Source organism: Crinia signifera, chromosome 4 (assembly GCF_055691185.1).
Source record: "Crinia signifera chromosome 4, ASM5569118v1, whole genome shotgun sequence".
Taxonomy (NCBI): Eukaryota; Metazoa; Chordata; class Amphibia; order Anura; family Myobatrachidae; genus Crinia; species Crinia signifera.
Window position 1 is genome coordinate 128,137,690 of NC_139220.1, and position 12,774 is coordinate 128,150,463.

A 12,774-nucleotide genomic window follows, 5' to 3' on the forward strand; every position below is an offset into this window, starting at 1 on the left:
GGACAGAAAGTGGGTGATGCCAGGAAATGGGTGACAGGAGAGGGTAAGAGGAGAGAGAGGTGATGGGGAGAGGTGATGGGAGAAGACAGGGAATGATGCTGTATATGTCCAACCCCCTCCCAAAAGAAATACCCAAAACTTCAAAATATGCTTCCAAAAGTGGCCATAAATAAGTAACTAACACTAATACATAAATACACCCCTTCCCTGGCTCTGGTGGCAGTGTACTACCCTTAAAATGACCACACATACCCCTCTCTTCCAGCTGGCTGCATACCCAGGAGATATTCAGAGCCACAGGAACCTCTCTTTGAGTGCAACAGCCTCCTCCTGCTTGCCTGGTCTCTTAGATAAGGAAAGCAGAAGTGACTGCCCCATCAGCAGAGACACTGTATTGCATTATTGCTCCCTCCTGCTGACTGGGTCTACTGCTGGGCAGCACTTCTCTCCACCCCATCCCAGGACTATGTAGCACCTGCTGCAGCCATCCACCTATTCTTGTCCAAGGATTTATCCGGATGGTGCTGCCAAATCACACAGAAATTCCCTTCTCGTTATTCAGGTTTATTTTTATTATTATGTACATAAGACAATTTCTTTATACTTCTATCTCTATGAAGCTTTACAATGATTGACATGACTATCTAGGGTTCTAAATTACATACATTACTGCCATAGAGTACAATATTTCTTAATTCACTTACATATTTTTATTGGCTGCCACTAGTGCTTTAAAGGAGAAAAAGAAGTGGTAGAACAATCTGAGTGGTAGTTGGGAAATTACATTTATTTACATCTCACTGAGTAGATGAACAGTAATTAATTTGCAAATGACATTAACAAAGATTCAGGCAAGAAACAATCACTTTTATATATTCCCAATTGGTTCATGCTAAATAACCAAATATCATAAAATATTAATTTCAATATTTATGAGATATCTTTTTAATTCAGATTTACCCATAACCTAACAATGTACCAAAATTACAATTTAAATGTCCATTTATACATTGCACTCACATAGCAGAATTAAAAACAAGCATATCATCACATGAAGTGATAAAACAGGGTTCACTCGTGCACTGTGGTCTCACCACCCGCCTCCTGGACTCCCTTGAAGTTTCTGGATACTCCACTAGAAGATTTCAACCAGGATAGATGGGGATAGCTTCTCCAAAAAAGTGCTCAGTGCGTGATAAACATACAAACGATTCTCCTCCTGCCGGGGACGCATATGCTTAATGCATTTCGGAACTAGTGTTCCTTCATCAGAAGCATATTGCGTGTCCCGGCAGGAGGCTTTAAAAAGGCAGAGTAATCAATCGTTTTGGGCGCCATTTCCGCCGTTTCATCATCCGGTCCGGACATAGCGCAGAACTGGTTCCCAATTCAAGTACAATACATGGACAAGTTAAAACGAGGCATAAATATTTTAAAACACATAAAAACCATTTCAATTTAAATTCCCCATTGAGACCTTTGGGTACTAAGGTTTGTAGTTTAAAAATCCACCTCATCTCAGTATGTGCCAACTTTGTTTCTAAATTCTTGTTTCTCTATGTTGGTATGACCGAATCTATCCAACAAAAAGACTGAATATTACATTTCTTTGAATCATGAACACTTTTTAAATGGGAAGAGACAGTATGGGTCTGTAGTCCTTTTCCTATATTGTATATGTGCTCAGACAACCTTGTTTTAAGATTTCGTTTTGTCTTCCCCACATAAAAATTCCCCACATAATAAAGACCACAATTAAATTCTAAAATTTAAAAATTACATTTTTTGAATTACAGGTTATAAAGTTATTAATTTTAAAACATTGTCCATTTATAGTAAAATCTTGAACATTGCTGACCCCTTTCGTAGTTCTGCACATTAGGCACATCCCACATCTGAGGAAGCCTTTTGTGTGGTCACTAGTTCTTGCAGTGGTTTCTAAGCAACTTCTTACTAGTTTATCTTTTAAGGAAGGTGCTTTCCTGTAAATTAATTTTGGACAGTCTGGGATCATTTTCCCAATAATAGGGTCTTTCTTTAATAGACCCCATTTTTTCTAAAAATGTTTTCCACTTTTTAAAACCTGGATTGTAATCACTGATAAAAGACCATTCATTATTATAAATTTTGTAGTATTTGCTGTTGATTCCTTCTCTTTTAAAAGATTTTCCCTATTTACCATCTCTGTTTTCACCTTTGTTTTGTTTAAATCCTCCTCCTTATATCCTTTAATTAAAAACTTTTCAGACATTTCTTTCACTTGTTGTTCATAAACATTGGATTATGTACAGTTTCACTTAACTTTTATAAATTGGCCATATGGTATTCCTCTAGCCAGTTTCTGTGATGCTGATTAGTTCTTTCAATGTAACTACTGTATTTGAATCTGTACTTTTGATATATTTTTTTGTACAGATTTCTTCGTCCTTTATATATATATATATATGTTTAGATCAAGGAATATGATTTCTTCCTTGCTCCAAGTGAAAGTTAAATTAAGGTTAAAATCATTGATATTTAATTTATAAAAAAATTGGTGCAATGACTCCTCATCTCCATTCCAAAGAAATAAAACATCATCGATGTATCGGTACCAGGATACCAGACCTGCCCCCAGCTCAGACCATATCATTACATTTTTTCAATAGGCCATATACATGTTAGCATAGCTAGGGGCAAATCTGGTCCTCATTGCGGTACCGATCATTTGTAAATGAAAGTGACCATTAATAAAGAAAAAAAATATTAATTAAAATAAACTATATGCGGTACTCTTTACTTAGAACGGCGCCCACGATTTTGATCGTGGGCATCGTTAGTAAAAAATCTTGGGCATCTCGGGCATTGAATGCACTAAAAAATCGGGTGCGATGCGACCGACGAGATGCCCGTGATTTCCCATAGGGAACAATGTTAAATGTCTCAATTGACCCGATTTTCCTGTTCAATGCCTCAATTGACCAGATTTTTCCATAGGAAACAATGTTAAATGGGCCACAGAGGCCAAATAGGCACCCTGAAGTGTATAATGGCCACCCAAATTGTTAACGCCACCCCACGATCAACGTCAACCCGAAGCGTGGCGAGCGGCGGCGGTACGTGTCCTACGACCTTTTCATACCCCCACTATCCACGTCGGCGTGGAGTTGAGAATAGAAAGTGTGGCGAGCGTAGCGAGCCACTGAGCCCGAAGCGCGGAGAGCGCAGCGAGCCCCGCGAGGGGACGCGGACAGCTGTGAAGCCCGCGAGGGGACGCGGATACCTGTGAAGGTATCCGTGTGCGCTCGCCACACTTTCTATTCTCAACTCCACACCGACGTGGATAGTGGGGGTATGAAAAGGTCGTAGGACGCGTACCGCCGCCCCTCGCGGCTCGCTGCGCTCCCCACGCTTCGGGTTGACGTTGATCGTGGGGTGGCGTTAACAATTCGGGTGGCCATTATACACTTCAGGGTGCCTATTTGGCCTCTGTGGCCCATTTAACATTGTTTCCTATGGAAAAATCTGGTCAATTGAGGCATTGAACAGGAAAATCGGGTCAATTGAGACATTTAACATTGTTCCCTATGGGAAATCACGGGCATCTCGTCGGTCGCATCGCACCCGATTTTTTAGTGCAATCAATGCCCGAGATGGCCATGATGGGCGCCCTTCTAAGTAAAGAGTACCCTATATGCTTTCTAAAATGAATTATTTCTTATTTTCACTTAAATCAGACATTCCCTTGGTAGAATCAATAATCGTATACACAGTTGAAACATTCCCACTGACTAAAAAATATTCTTGTTGCCAACTGTTTAGCACATCTTTCGTATCTTTTAAATATGCTTTTGTCTCTTTTACCAAGGGTTGGAGATAGCAATCTACCATGGCAGACAAGTTGGATGTTAAACTGTTTGTTCCAGATACAATCGGTCTGCCGGGTGGATTAACAGGATTTTTGTGTACCTTCGGTAAAACGTATATGGTTGGTACCGAAGGTTCCTTTACATTAATGAAATCAAATTCTGATTTTGTTATTGCGCCTGTTGATAGAGCTCTGGCCAATAGTTCATCAAATTTTTTTAGGGATTTTATGGCTTTTGATTCTTTACTTGTCAAAATGAAAATGTTTATTTTTAAATTTTGCTGCTGTTCGTAATTCTTCAGCTACTATTTTGTTAAAACTATCTATGAAGCATCCTTTCACATGCACTGGAAAAAAGGTTGACTTTGCCCTGAAGCCTGATCCGGATGGACCTCCGGTATCCATTTCTGGATACCTTAGTACCCAAAGGTCTCAATGGGGAATTTAAATTTAAATGTTTTTTATGAGTTTTAAAATATTTATGCCTCGTTATAACTTGTCCATGTATTGTACTTGAATTTTTTTTAATTTAGATATATCATTGGGACTTTTATGGACTTAACAAATGGACTGACAATAGACCTAGTGCTGGAAAAAGATCAAATACCGGATCAAGAATAACAAAGACCTATTGCTGCTTATCCGTCTATGAAATAATGTGTTTTTTATATATGTTTTTTATATATTGTTCATCTTTGTTTATTGAAATGTATATTGTATAATAATGTGACTGAGTCGTGGAACGCAAGCCGACACACAAGCGCCACGTTTTATTCTATGTCCGGCAAGAAGTTGCTGAACTTCGGGGTCCGGACTGGGTGGAACGCAGATTGGAAGGCAAAGCTCCAGTTCTGCACCATGTCCGGACGATGATGATGCAGTTACGCTTCCGGTCACGGAGGTGACCAGAAAGGGGCGGAATTGGCACCCAAAACTATTGATTCCTCTACCTATTTAAAGCCTCCTGCTGGGACACGAAATATGCTTCTGGTGAAGGAACGCTAGTTCCAAAATGCATTGAGCATATGCGTCCCCGGCAGGAGGAGAATCGTTTGTATGTTTACCACGCACTGAGCACTTTTTTGGAGAAGCCATCCCCATCTATCCTGGTTGAAATCTTCAACTGAGTATCCAGAAACTTCAAGGGAGTTCAGGAGGTGGGTGGTGTGACCACAGTGCACGAGTGAACCCTGTTTTATCACTTCATGTGATGATATGCTTGTTTTTAATTCTGCTATGTGAGTGCAATGTATAAATAAAATCTCCCCCCCCATACTGGAAGGTGTTGCACTACTGGTTGTATTTCTCATTTTAGACTAATATCCTAAACGTTTTGGCTTATACATTTATGGACTGAAAAAAGGACATTATCATTAATATCCTACACTAACAGTGTAAGTGTTTGGATAAATTTGAAAAGTAACCTTCCTGAGCGCCGGTGACACTTTATAATTGTTGTTTTGTGGACACCACTAGGTCGACATGCTGAAAGGTCGACATGGTTTAGGTCGACATGGGCATGGTTGACAGTCAACAGGTCGACATGGGGTTTTTCACAGTTTTTTTACCCGAATGTCGACACAATCGACATGGACACTGAAACGTAGCACCGCGTCCCCTCGCATGGTTCTCTGCACTCGCCATGTTCCGGGCACAGCACCTAGCTATGATGGTAGGGCATGAAATACCACCTGTCGACACATGTTGGCTCAAAAAACAGTGAAAACCCCCATGTCGACCTTGTGACTGTCGACCTAGACTATGGCGACCTAATGCTTGGGTCAACCTAATGAACTAATGACCTGTCAACCTAAACCCATGTCAGCCTAGACTCATGTCGACCTAGTGGTGTCGACCAACGTATGTTGACCAAATGACTGTTTCCCATTGGCAGACTGGGCATGTGCTGCGTTCACATTGTGCATGTGTTGAGGATCCATTGCATACTCACACACAATAAGGACGTCTCTGAAAAATGTATGGCAGGAAGTGAATGTTTGGGCAAACCTCTCAACATTGGACTGTCTCACGTAGGGACACTTCGAGCGTGCGCCCGATTTTAGGGGCATGACTAGTGGCTCTGTGAGCTGCTGGCTGTGCCCCCAGTACATCAGACTGCACAAATAGAGGCCGTGCACATGCGCACAGCGTCTATTCATGGGTGGGGAGGACTCCTAACTGCCCCCCCCCCCCCGGGCGCTGCAAAAAGCAGGACAGTTGACAGGAAGGTATGGTTTGGGGGTGTTAACAAGAAGCGGTAGTTAAATGCAGGTGTGTCATGTCTGTTGTTATGGCATTTATTTGATGTCAGCTCTAGCATATAAAAACATGGCACCTGCAGGCATGGGCAGACTCAGGGGGGGGGGGGGGGGTCATAGCTTATTTTCTAGCTGAGGACCAGGGATTTCCAACGAGCCTGGCCCCGCATTGCTAGCCCCCTGGGAATCGGATATATCGTTGGGCAAAGCTAGAATGTTTTCCCATAGGATAACATGCGATACGCAAATTCCAACCCCATCCCGGTTCTGCCCGGCTGCCAGTTTCCCCACCGGCATCACAGAAGCTCATGGTTGATCTCGTTCGAACCCAAATCGCTGGGTCATATGGGTCAATTGGTTCCGGAGATATTGTGGGTAAACCGATTTTTTTATTTCTGAAATGCAATTTTGTGGCTGTTCAAGTTCTTTGAGGGCAGATTTCTCTGGAAACAAATGACCCAGTTTCAAAGGACCAACATCATTCGAAGCCTACCCAAAAGTTAGTATACTAGTATGTAAATGGGTCAGTTGGTTCCGAAGATATAGCCAGTTCAATAATATAGCCACGGTGGGGGGGGGGGGGGGGGTTTCTCCCCCGCTCACACCAGTAAATGCTGGAACTAGGCTGGTGTAAAAGGGTCCAACCCTGGAATGTTCCTACATGATCCTGGGACCATTTTCATGGGTAAGTCCCTGCATTTGCTGCTGTGAAATGGATATTATTATATTATATTATTATATTATAATAGCCGGGACCTGCAGTGCTCTGAATACAGCCGGACAGCCCCCCGCTCTCTGCCCGGCTGTCAATGGCTGTCACTTCTGCCCGGCAGCGGATGTCCCCCAGTTACCGCGAGCATGTATTCCCCCTTGACAATGAGCATGGAACCCCTGGCAATGAGCATGGAACCCTTGGCAATGAGCATGTAGGTAAGCAGCACTTATATAGCATAATTCTTAATAGGCATTATGGTGTTCGGCATCATACGTAATGGACATATGGTGTGTGGCTTAACATGTAATGGGCATTATGGTGTAAAACAGGGACATGCAATGTCCCTGTTTTTTAAGCATTTTGTGAATTTTGGCTCTATCCGTGAAGCATTATGTTAATTTTGGCTCAATCCGTGTGGCATTATGTGAAGTTTGCCTCTATCTGTGTGGCATTATGTGAATTTTGGCACAATCCATGTGGCATTATGTGAATTTTGGAACAATCCATGTGGCATTATGTGAATTATGTCAATCATGGGGCAAATATAATGGGGTCTAGTATTTTGACCCCATAGTATTTTGTTGCATAATTTGTAAAAGTTGTATATGGTGTGGTACACTACACTCAAGGACACGCCCCCTTTTGAGTGGTCACACCCCCTTTTCTGGAGCAGGCCTTTGACACGCACACAACTTCACTTTTGACAACAAGGTCGGCCTGTGTACTTTAGATATCAGGGCCTATTTTTAATCCCATTCCCGCCCTCTCTCTGCTCTCCTCTCTCTCTCTCTCTGCTATCTTAGCATGTACACTGGCACCACTAACACCTCCCCTCCCCCTCTAATCCCCTCTCTATCATGGTGCCCCCCCTGTCATTTTCTCCTGGATCCAGCCCTGCCTGCAGGACTACTGCTGCGTCCAATCTGCGTAGCCCTAGACCTACTGACACTGTGTATTAGATTAAGAAATGTAATCTTTTATCGATTCAAGAGGACTCTAACCACAGAGGGGATTCCTGATAAGGAGTGGTCTTAGGTGAAAGTTTCCGGGACTGGATCCAGCACACCCCTTATCCCACAGAATAGGATACCTTCACAGCATTTTGGGCACCTCTTGAGGATTTATACCAAATCATTTGGTGATATGCTCTTTATGTTTTATTTTATGTGAGTGCATTTGTGAAAAAAATTTATTCTGAATTTTAAACAATACTGCACTATGTCAATATGTGTTTGAGCTCTTTTCAGTGCCCTTCATAAAGAAGAGTTCTAAAAGGAAGGAGAATCAGAATATCCATTTTGAGTGGATTTACATGCTTTATATTACCAAATAAATGTGAGTGAGAATTCGAAAAAAAGAGATTAATGGTGTATTTACAATATTGCACTATCACTTCTTTTTTGGAGTTATTTGCAGAATTTAACGAACTAACACAACTGGAGAGGATTCATTATACCTATTAAGGAGAGTTTATTTATAACTCTCTGTTGGTATTGGTGAAGGACAACCACTGGTGGCGTTTTTGGAAAAACACTATTTTTTGCATGTTTGTTTGATCTTTTCAGAGTTTTATGGTGAAGGCTCCAAGTGTCTAGTACAGCTGCCTCGGGAACTGGTTTTTGCGCTTAGGAAAACAGAATCGCTATTCTTGTACTGTGTATTGGATGCCTATGCATACGCAATTGTGAATGAGTTTGGGTAGCTCTGGTTTGGATCTATTCTCATTTCTGGGAAGCAGCTTCATTTGCTGATATCACCACTTACACTAAAGAGAAAACCGCACTTGCAGCTGCATTACCGCCGACCTCTGACTTAGGCCCATTGTCAACAAATATGCATTGAACAAAAGTTTATTTACATCTTTAGTTAATATCTCTGTTATATATTTAGGTGCATAAACCCTTTGAGTGCCAACGTTGCTGCGAGAGATCCCTAAAATATCCGCTAAAAATGCCAGCATCGCTCTCAGCGACTGCTCTTTTTTTGGGTGCAATATTAACTTCAAGTAATTGACTTGGCTGTATGTGTATTTATTATTTATACTAATAGAACAGTCTCTGTGAGCGGCGCTGGCATTTTTAGCGGATTTACTGATGATCTCTCACAGCAACGTGGGCACGCAAAGGGTTAAACTAAATATCTTGCCGTTCTGACACCTGTATGTATAAGGGGCCTACCCCATCCAGAGGAGTCCTTCTACTGGAGAAAATGACTTACCCTGATTACGCTACTCGCTTCAGTCTCCTTGAACTTAGGGAGGAAACAAACAGCATGATTCGGGCTTGTTTGGTTGGGGTCTGTGCAGGTGCGTATTTGTGCATGTGCGGACCCCTGTGTGAACGCCTTCGGTGTTCACACAGGGGTATCGTTCACACGGGTATAGTAGAGAGAGGGGCTGGCAGGGGGCATCAGGGAAACATCCAACATCCAACATGTCGTAATTGCCCTCCCCCTTTTTGGCGATCTGCGGTGGTAATAAAAATAATTTCTGGATTTTGGATATTGGAGAAATCGGCGACCATCAAATCATTTCTCTCCCCTTCGGCCTCATGCGAGGAGATGTTCTTATACCATTCCCTCACATATTTGTGTTTTTTCATAATTTTTTTTTTCATTTTTGGGAATTTTTCATACTTTAACATCCATGATAATTGGGAATGGTAAAGTATGCGGGCAAAGTGCCAGCAGAGCAATGCACCAGGTCCAAAGCATGGTGAGCCATGCAAGGGTACGCTCTACACCAATTGCTGTTCACGCTCTGAACCTGAACAGCTCATCTATAAGAGGACCCATACTCTGCGATTAGAGAAGTTGTATTGTACCCTACAGACACAGCTAGTTTCCTGCTTTCCATTAGAACACTTTCAAAAGATGACGTTTTTATTTCTTTATTATCTAATTAATAAATCTTATTACTGGTTGTATTATTTGTTGGACTGCATATTTAATTATAATCCTAATGTTGTATTAACCTCTTATTCAGGCTTTTGTAGGGTTTTCAAAGACACCTTGCATGCAACTTGATGGACTCTGTTCTTATATTTTTAGAAACCGCTGACGTGGCTCCCTTCTGGCAACTAATGTGTCTATTATGATGCAATTACTCCAACTGATGTCTCGTTTCAAAAGCAGTGTGACAGATACAGAGATTGGAAATTCCCTGCAGAATAATGTCTGGCATTAGGTTAATGATAGCGGGAAATGGACATGGTAATATTACTGGTCATGGTAAAATTATTAATATTAATTGTTAAGTTATATATTATATTATATGGTTATATATATATAATATATATATATATATATATCCATTTAAAATGGACTTGTGGCTTACATATTAAATGTCCACCTTCACTTGACCTCAGTTTACTCACATACTGTACTGCCTCCAGAAACTGTTACTAAATACATCTGTTGTGTTTTTGTCCAGTGGCGGAACTTGTGGGTGTTGAGCTCAGGTGCTAAAATTGACCCCCCTCCACCCCAACCCAAGTTCATAGTATGCAACATGGCAGTGGGTGACAGGAAGAGGCAGGGGGAGGCAGAGGGGGACAGGGAGAGGCAGGGGGAGGCAGAGTGTAACATTCTTAAATCATAATTAAAAACAACCTTAATGTGTGTGCAGTTATTCATCCCATCAAATTAAAATTACAGGATAATATTGTAGTAGAGAGAATCAATGGTCTAACTGGCCCACAGGGACACAGGGGAAGTTGCTGGTGTGCCTTACCACTCCTCAAATGACAGGTTGTAGGGGTATGGATCATACAATTAGACACCAACTAGTTCGACAAGCATTTGGTCGACACCACTAGATCGACATGACTGAAGGCTGACATGCATGAATGTTGACAGGACTGAAGGTTGACATGGGTTAGGTCGACAGAGTCATTAGGTCAACACAATCAATATGTCAGCATGGGGAATGTCATCAGTCGAAAGGTCGACATGGGGGGTTTACTTTTTTTTACCCGAATATCGACACAGTTGACATGGACACTGAAATGTAGCACCGTGTCCTCTCGCATGGCTTGCTGCTTGCGACATGCTTCGGGCACATTGCCTCTCTACACTATTTTATTCTCCCACCATGTCATAGTGGATGGTAGGGCATGAAATACCACCTGTATGCACATGTCGGCTCAAAAATAAGTGAAAAATACCATGTCGACCTTTTGACTGTTGACCTTCCCCATGTCGACATAATGCTTGTGTCGTCGTTACCCATGTCGACCTTCATGCATGTCTACCTAGTGGTGTCGACCTAATACTTGTAGACCTAGTGACCGTATCCCGGTTGTAGACCATGCACTAAAATTATACCTTGTTACTCTACTAGAGGGTCAGTTGCATATTAGAGCAGAAACATGAATGAGCATGGGTACTCTCTATAGTAACTACACCAAGATCCACCCTCCTGCCAATCTAAATCAGTGGTTGGGTTAGTTATCTGTGAAGGTAACATATAATCATTGACTATATGCAGTATATATGTAAGCAACGCTGGCATTTTTAGTGGATATTTTGCACATTTCTCACAGCAACGTTGGCCCTCAAAGGGTTAAACAGTGCATTTCTACCACTGCATTTTCATTGTACTATAGATATCTAAGGGTATATTTACTTGAATTTTATCAATATTATATTGATAAAAATATCTAAGTTGATGTTAAGTTTCAGGATCTATAACACACATTTACTAACAGATCATATTTAATATTGATTTTTTAAATGTCAATAAATGGTGATTCAGTCCCTGAAACACAACATAAATTGTGAAGATTTGAGAAAATGGGGAAAATGCAGTATATATATAACGTCCCATTATTGAAGTAATTAACCCTTTGTGTGCCAAGTGAATTTGTCAAAATAGGTGTGGTTTTGCAGTGTAAATGATTAGAGCTTTAAAAGAAACTGGAGATTTCTTACCAAATCTTTCACTTTGTGATTCTCCCCCTATTACATTTCACCCATGGTCTTTTTTTACACAACATTTATCATTTGAATATATATATATAACAAATGTGTGCGACTCTGGCATTTTTAGCGGATATTTTGCACATCTCTCAGATGTTGGCACTCAAATGGTTAATCTTTTTTCCCAGCATGAGTAAAGCTGGCCAAACACCTATAGATTTATTATCCAATGTAGCTGATTGGAATGAAAATCTGGTAATATATGGAAGCAAATGACAAATTTATAATTTGCTCCCAAACATTGAAAAACAGACAAAAAGGGTCAGTCAGACAAATTATAACAGTTTGATTTAACTCATTTGTCTGAATCAACGTTTTTGATAGTATTTTTGGGGTATTTCTGGCATTTTCGGAGCAAATGGTCAATTGTCATTTGCTCCCGTGAGGTACCAGATCTTGATAAAGACTGAGCTTATTCCTACATAACTGCATTTAATGTTATGTATCTTTTCCCTGTTTCACTTACACAGGGCTACCAAGACAGGCTTGACATAATTTCAGGTTACTATGTATCAATCTTTCTGTACAATCTATTAATAATAACCATGATAATTATTATTATTATTTATACAACATTTGCTGAGTGAAAGAACATGTCTATTTATATGCTTAGACCCAGTTATAACTGTTTGGGAGAAATAAAGTGTAGGAAATTCTTTTTCATCCCGTGTCAGCTTGAATAAAGCCCACCACAATGCAGCAAGTGAACAAACACAATACTGTATGTAACGAAACAAAAGATGAACTCCCGCAGACCAGAGCAAGTCTGCACATTAGTTTCATTGTGTCTCATTCCTGGACTTGTTTCATGCAATTTACACAAAAAAAGAACTACAATTATCAATTAGAGCCAGCAAAATAATTATAGAGAAAAATATGTCAATTAGAGCTTCACATTGTTAGGTCTTATGAGCAGGTTGTCTCACCGTCTGCTTCACTGAATGCTGCTAGAAGTATGTCTAAGGTAGATGGAGATA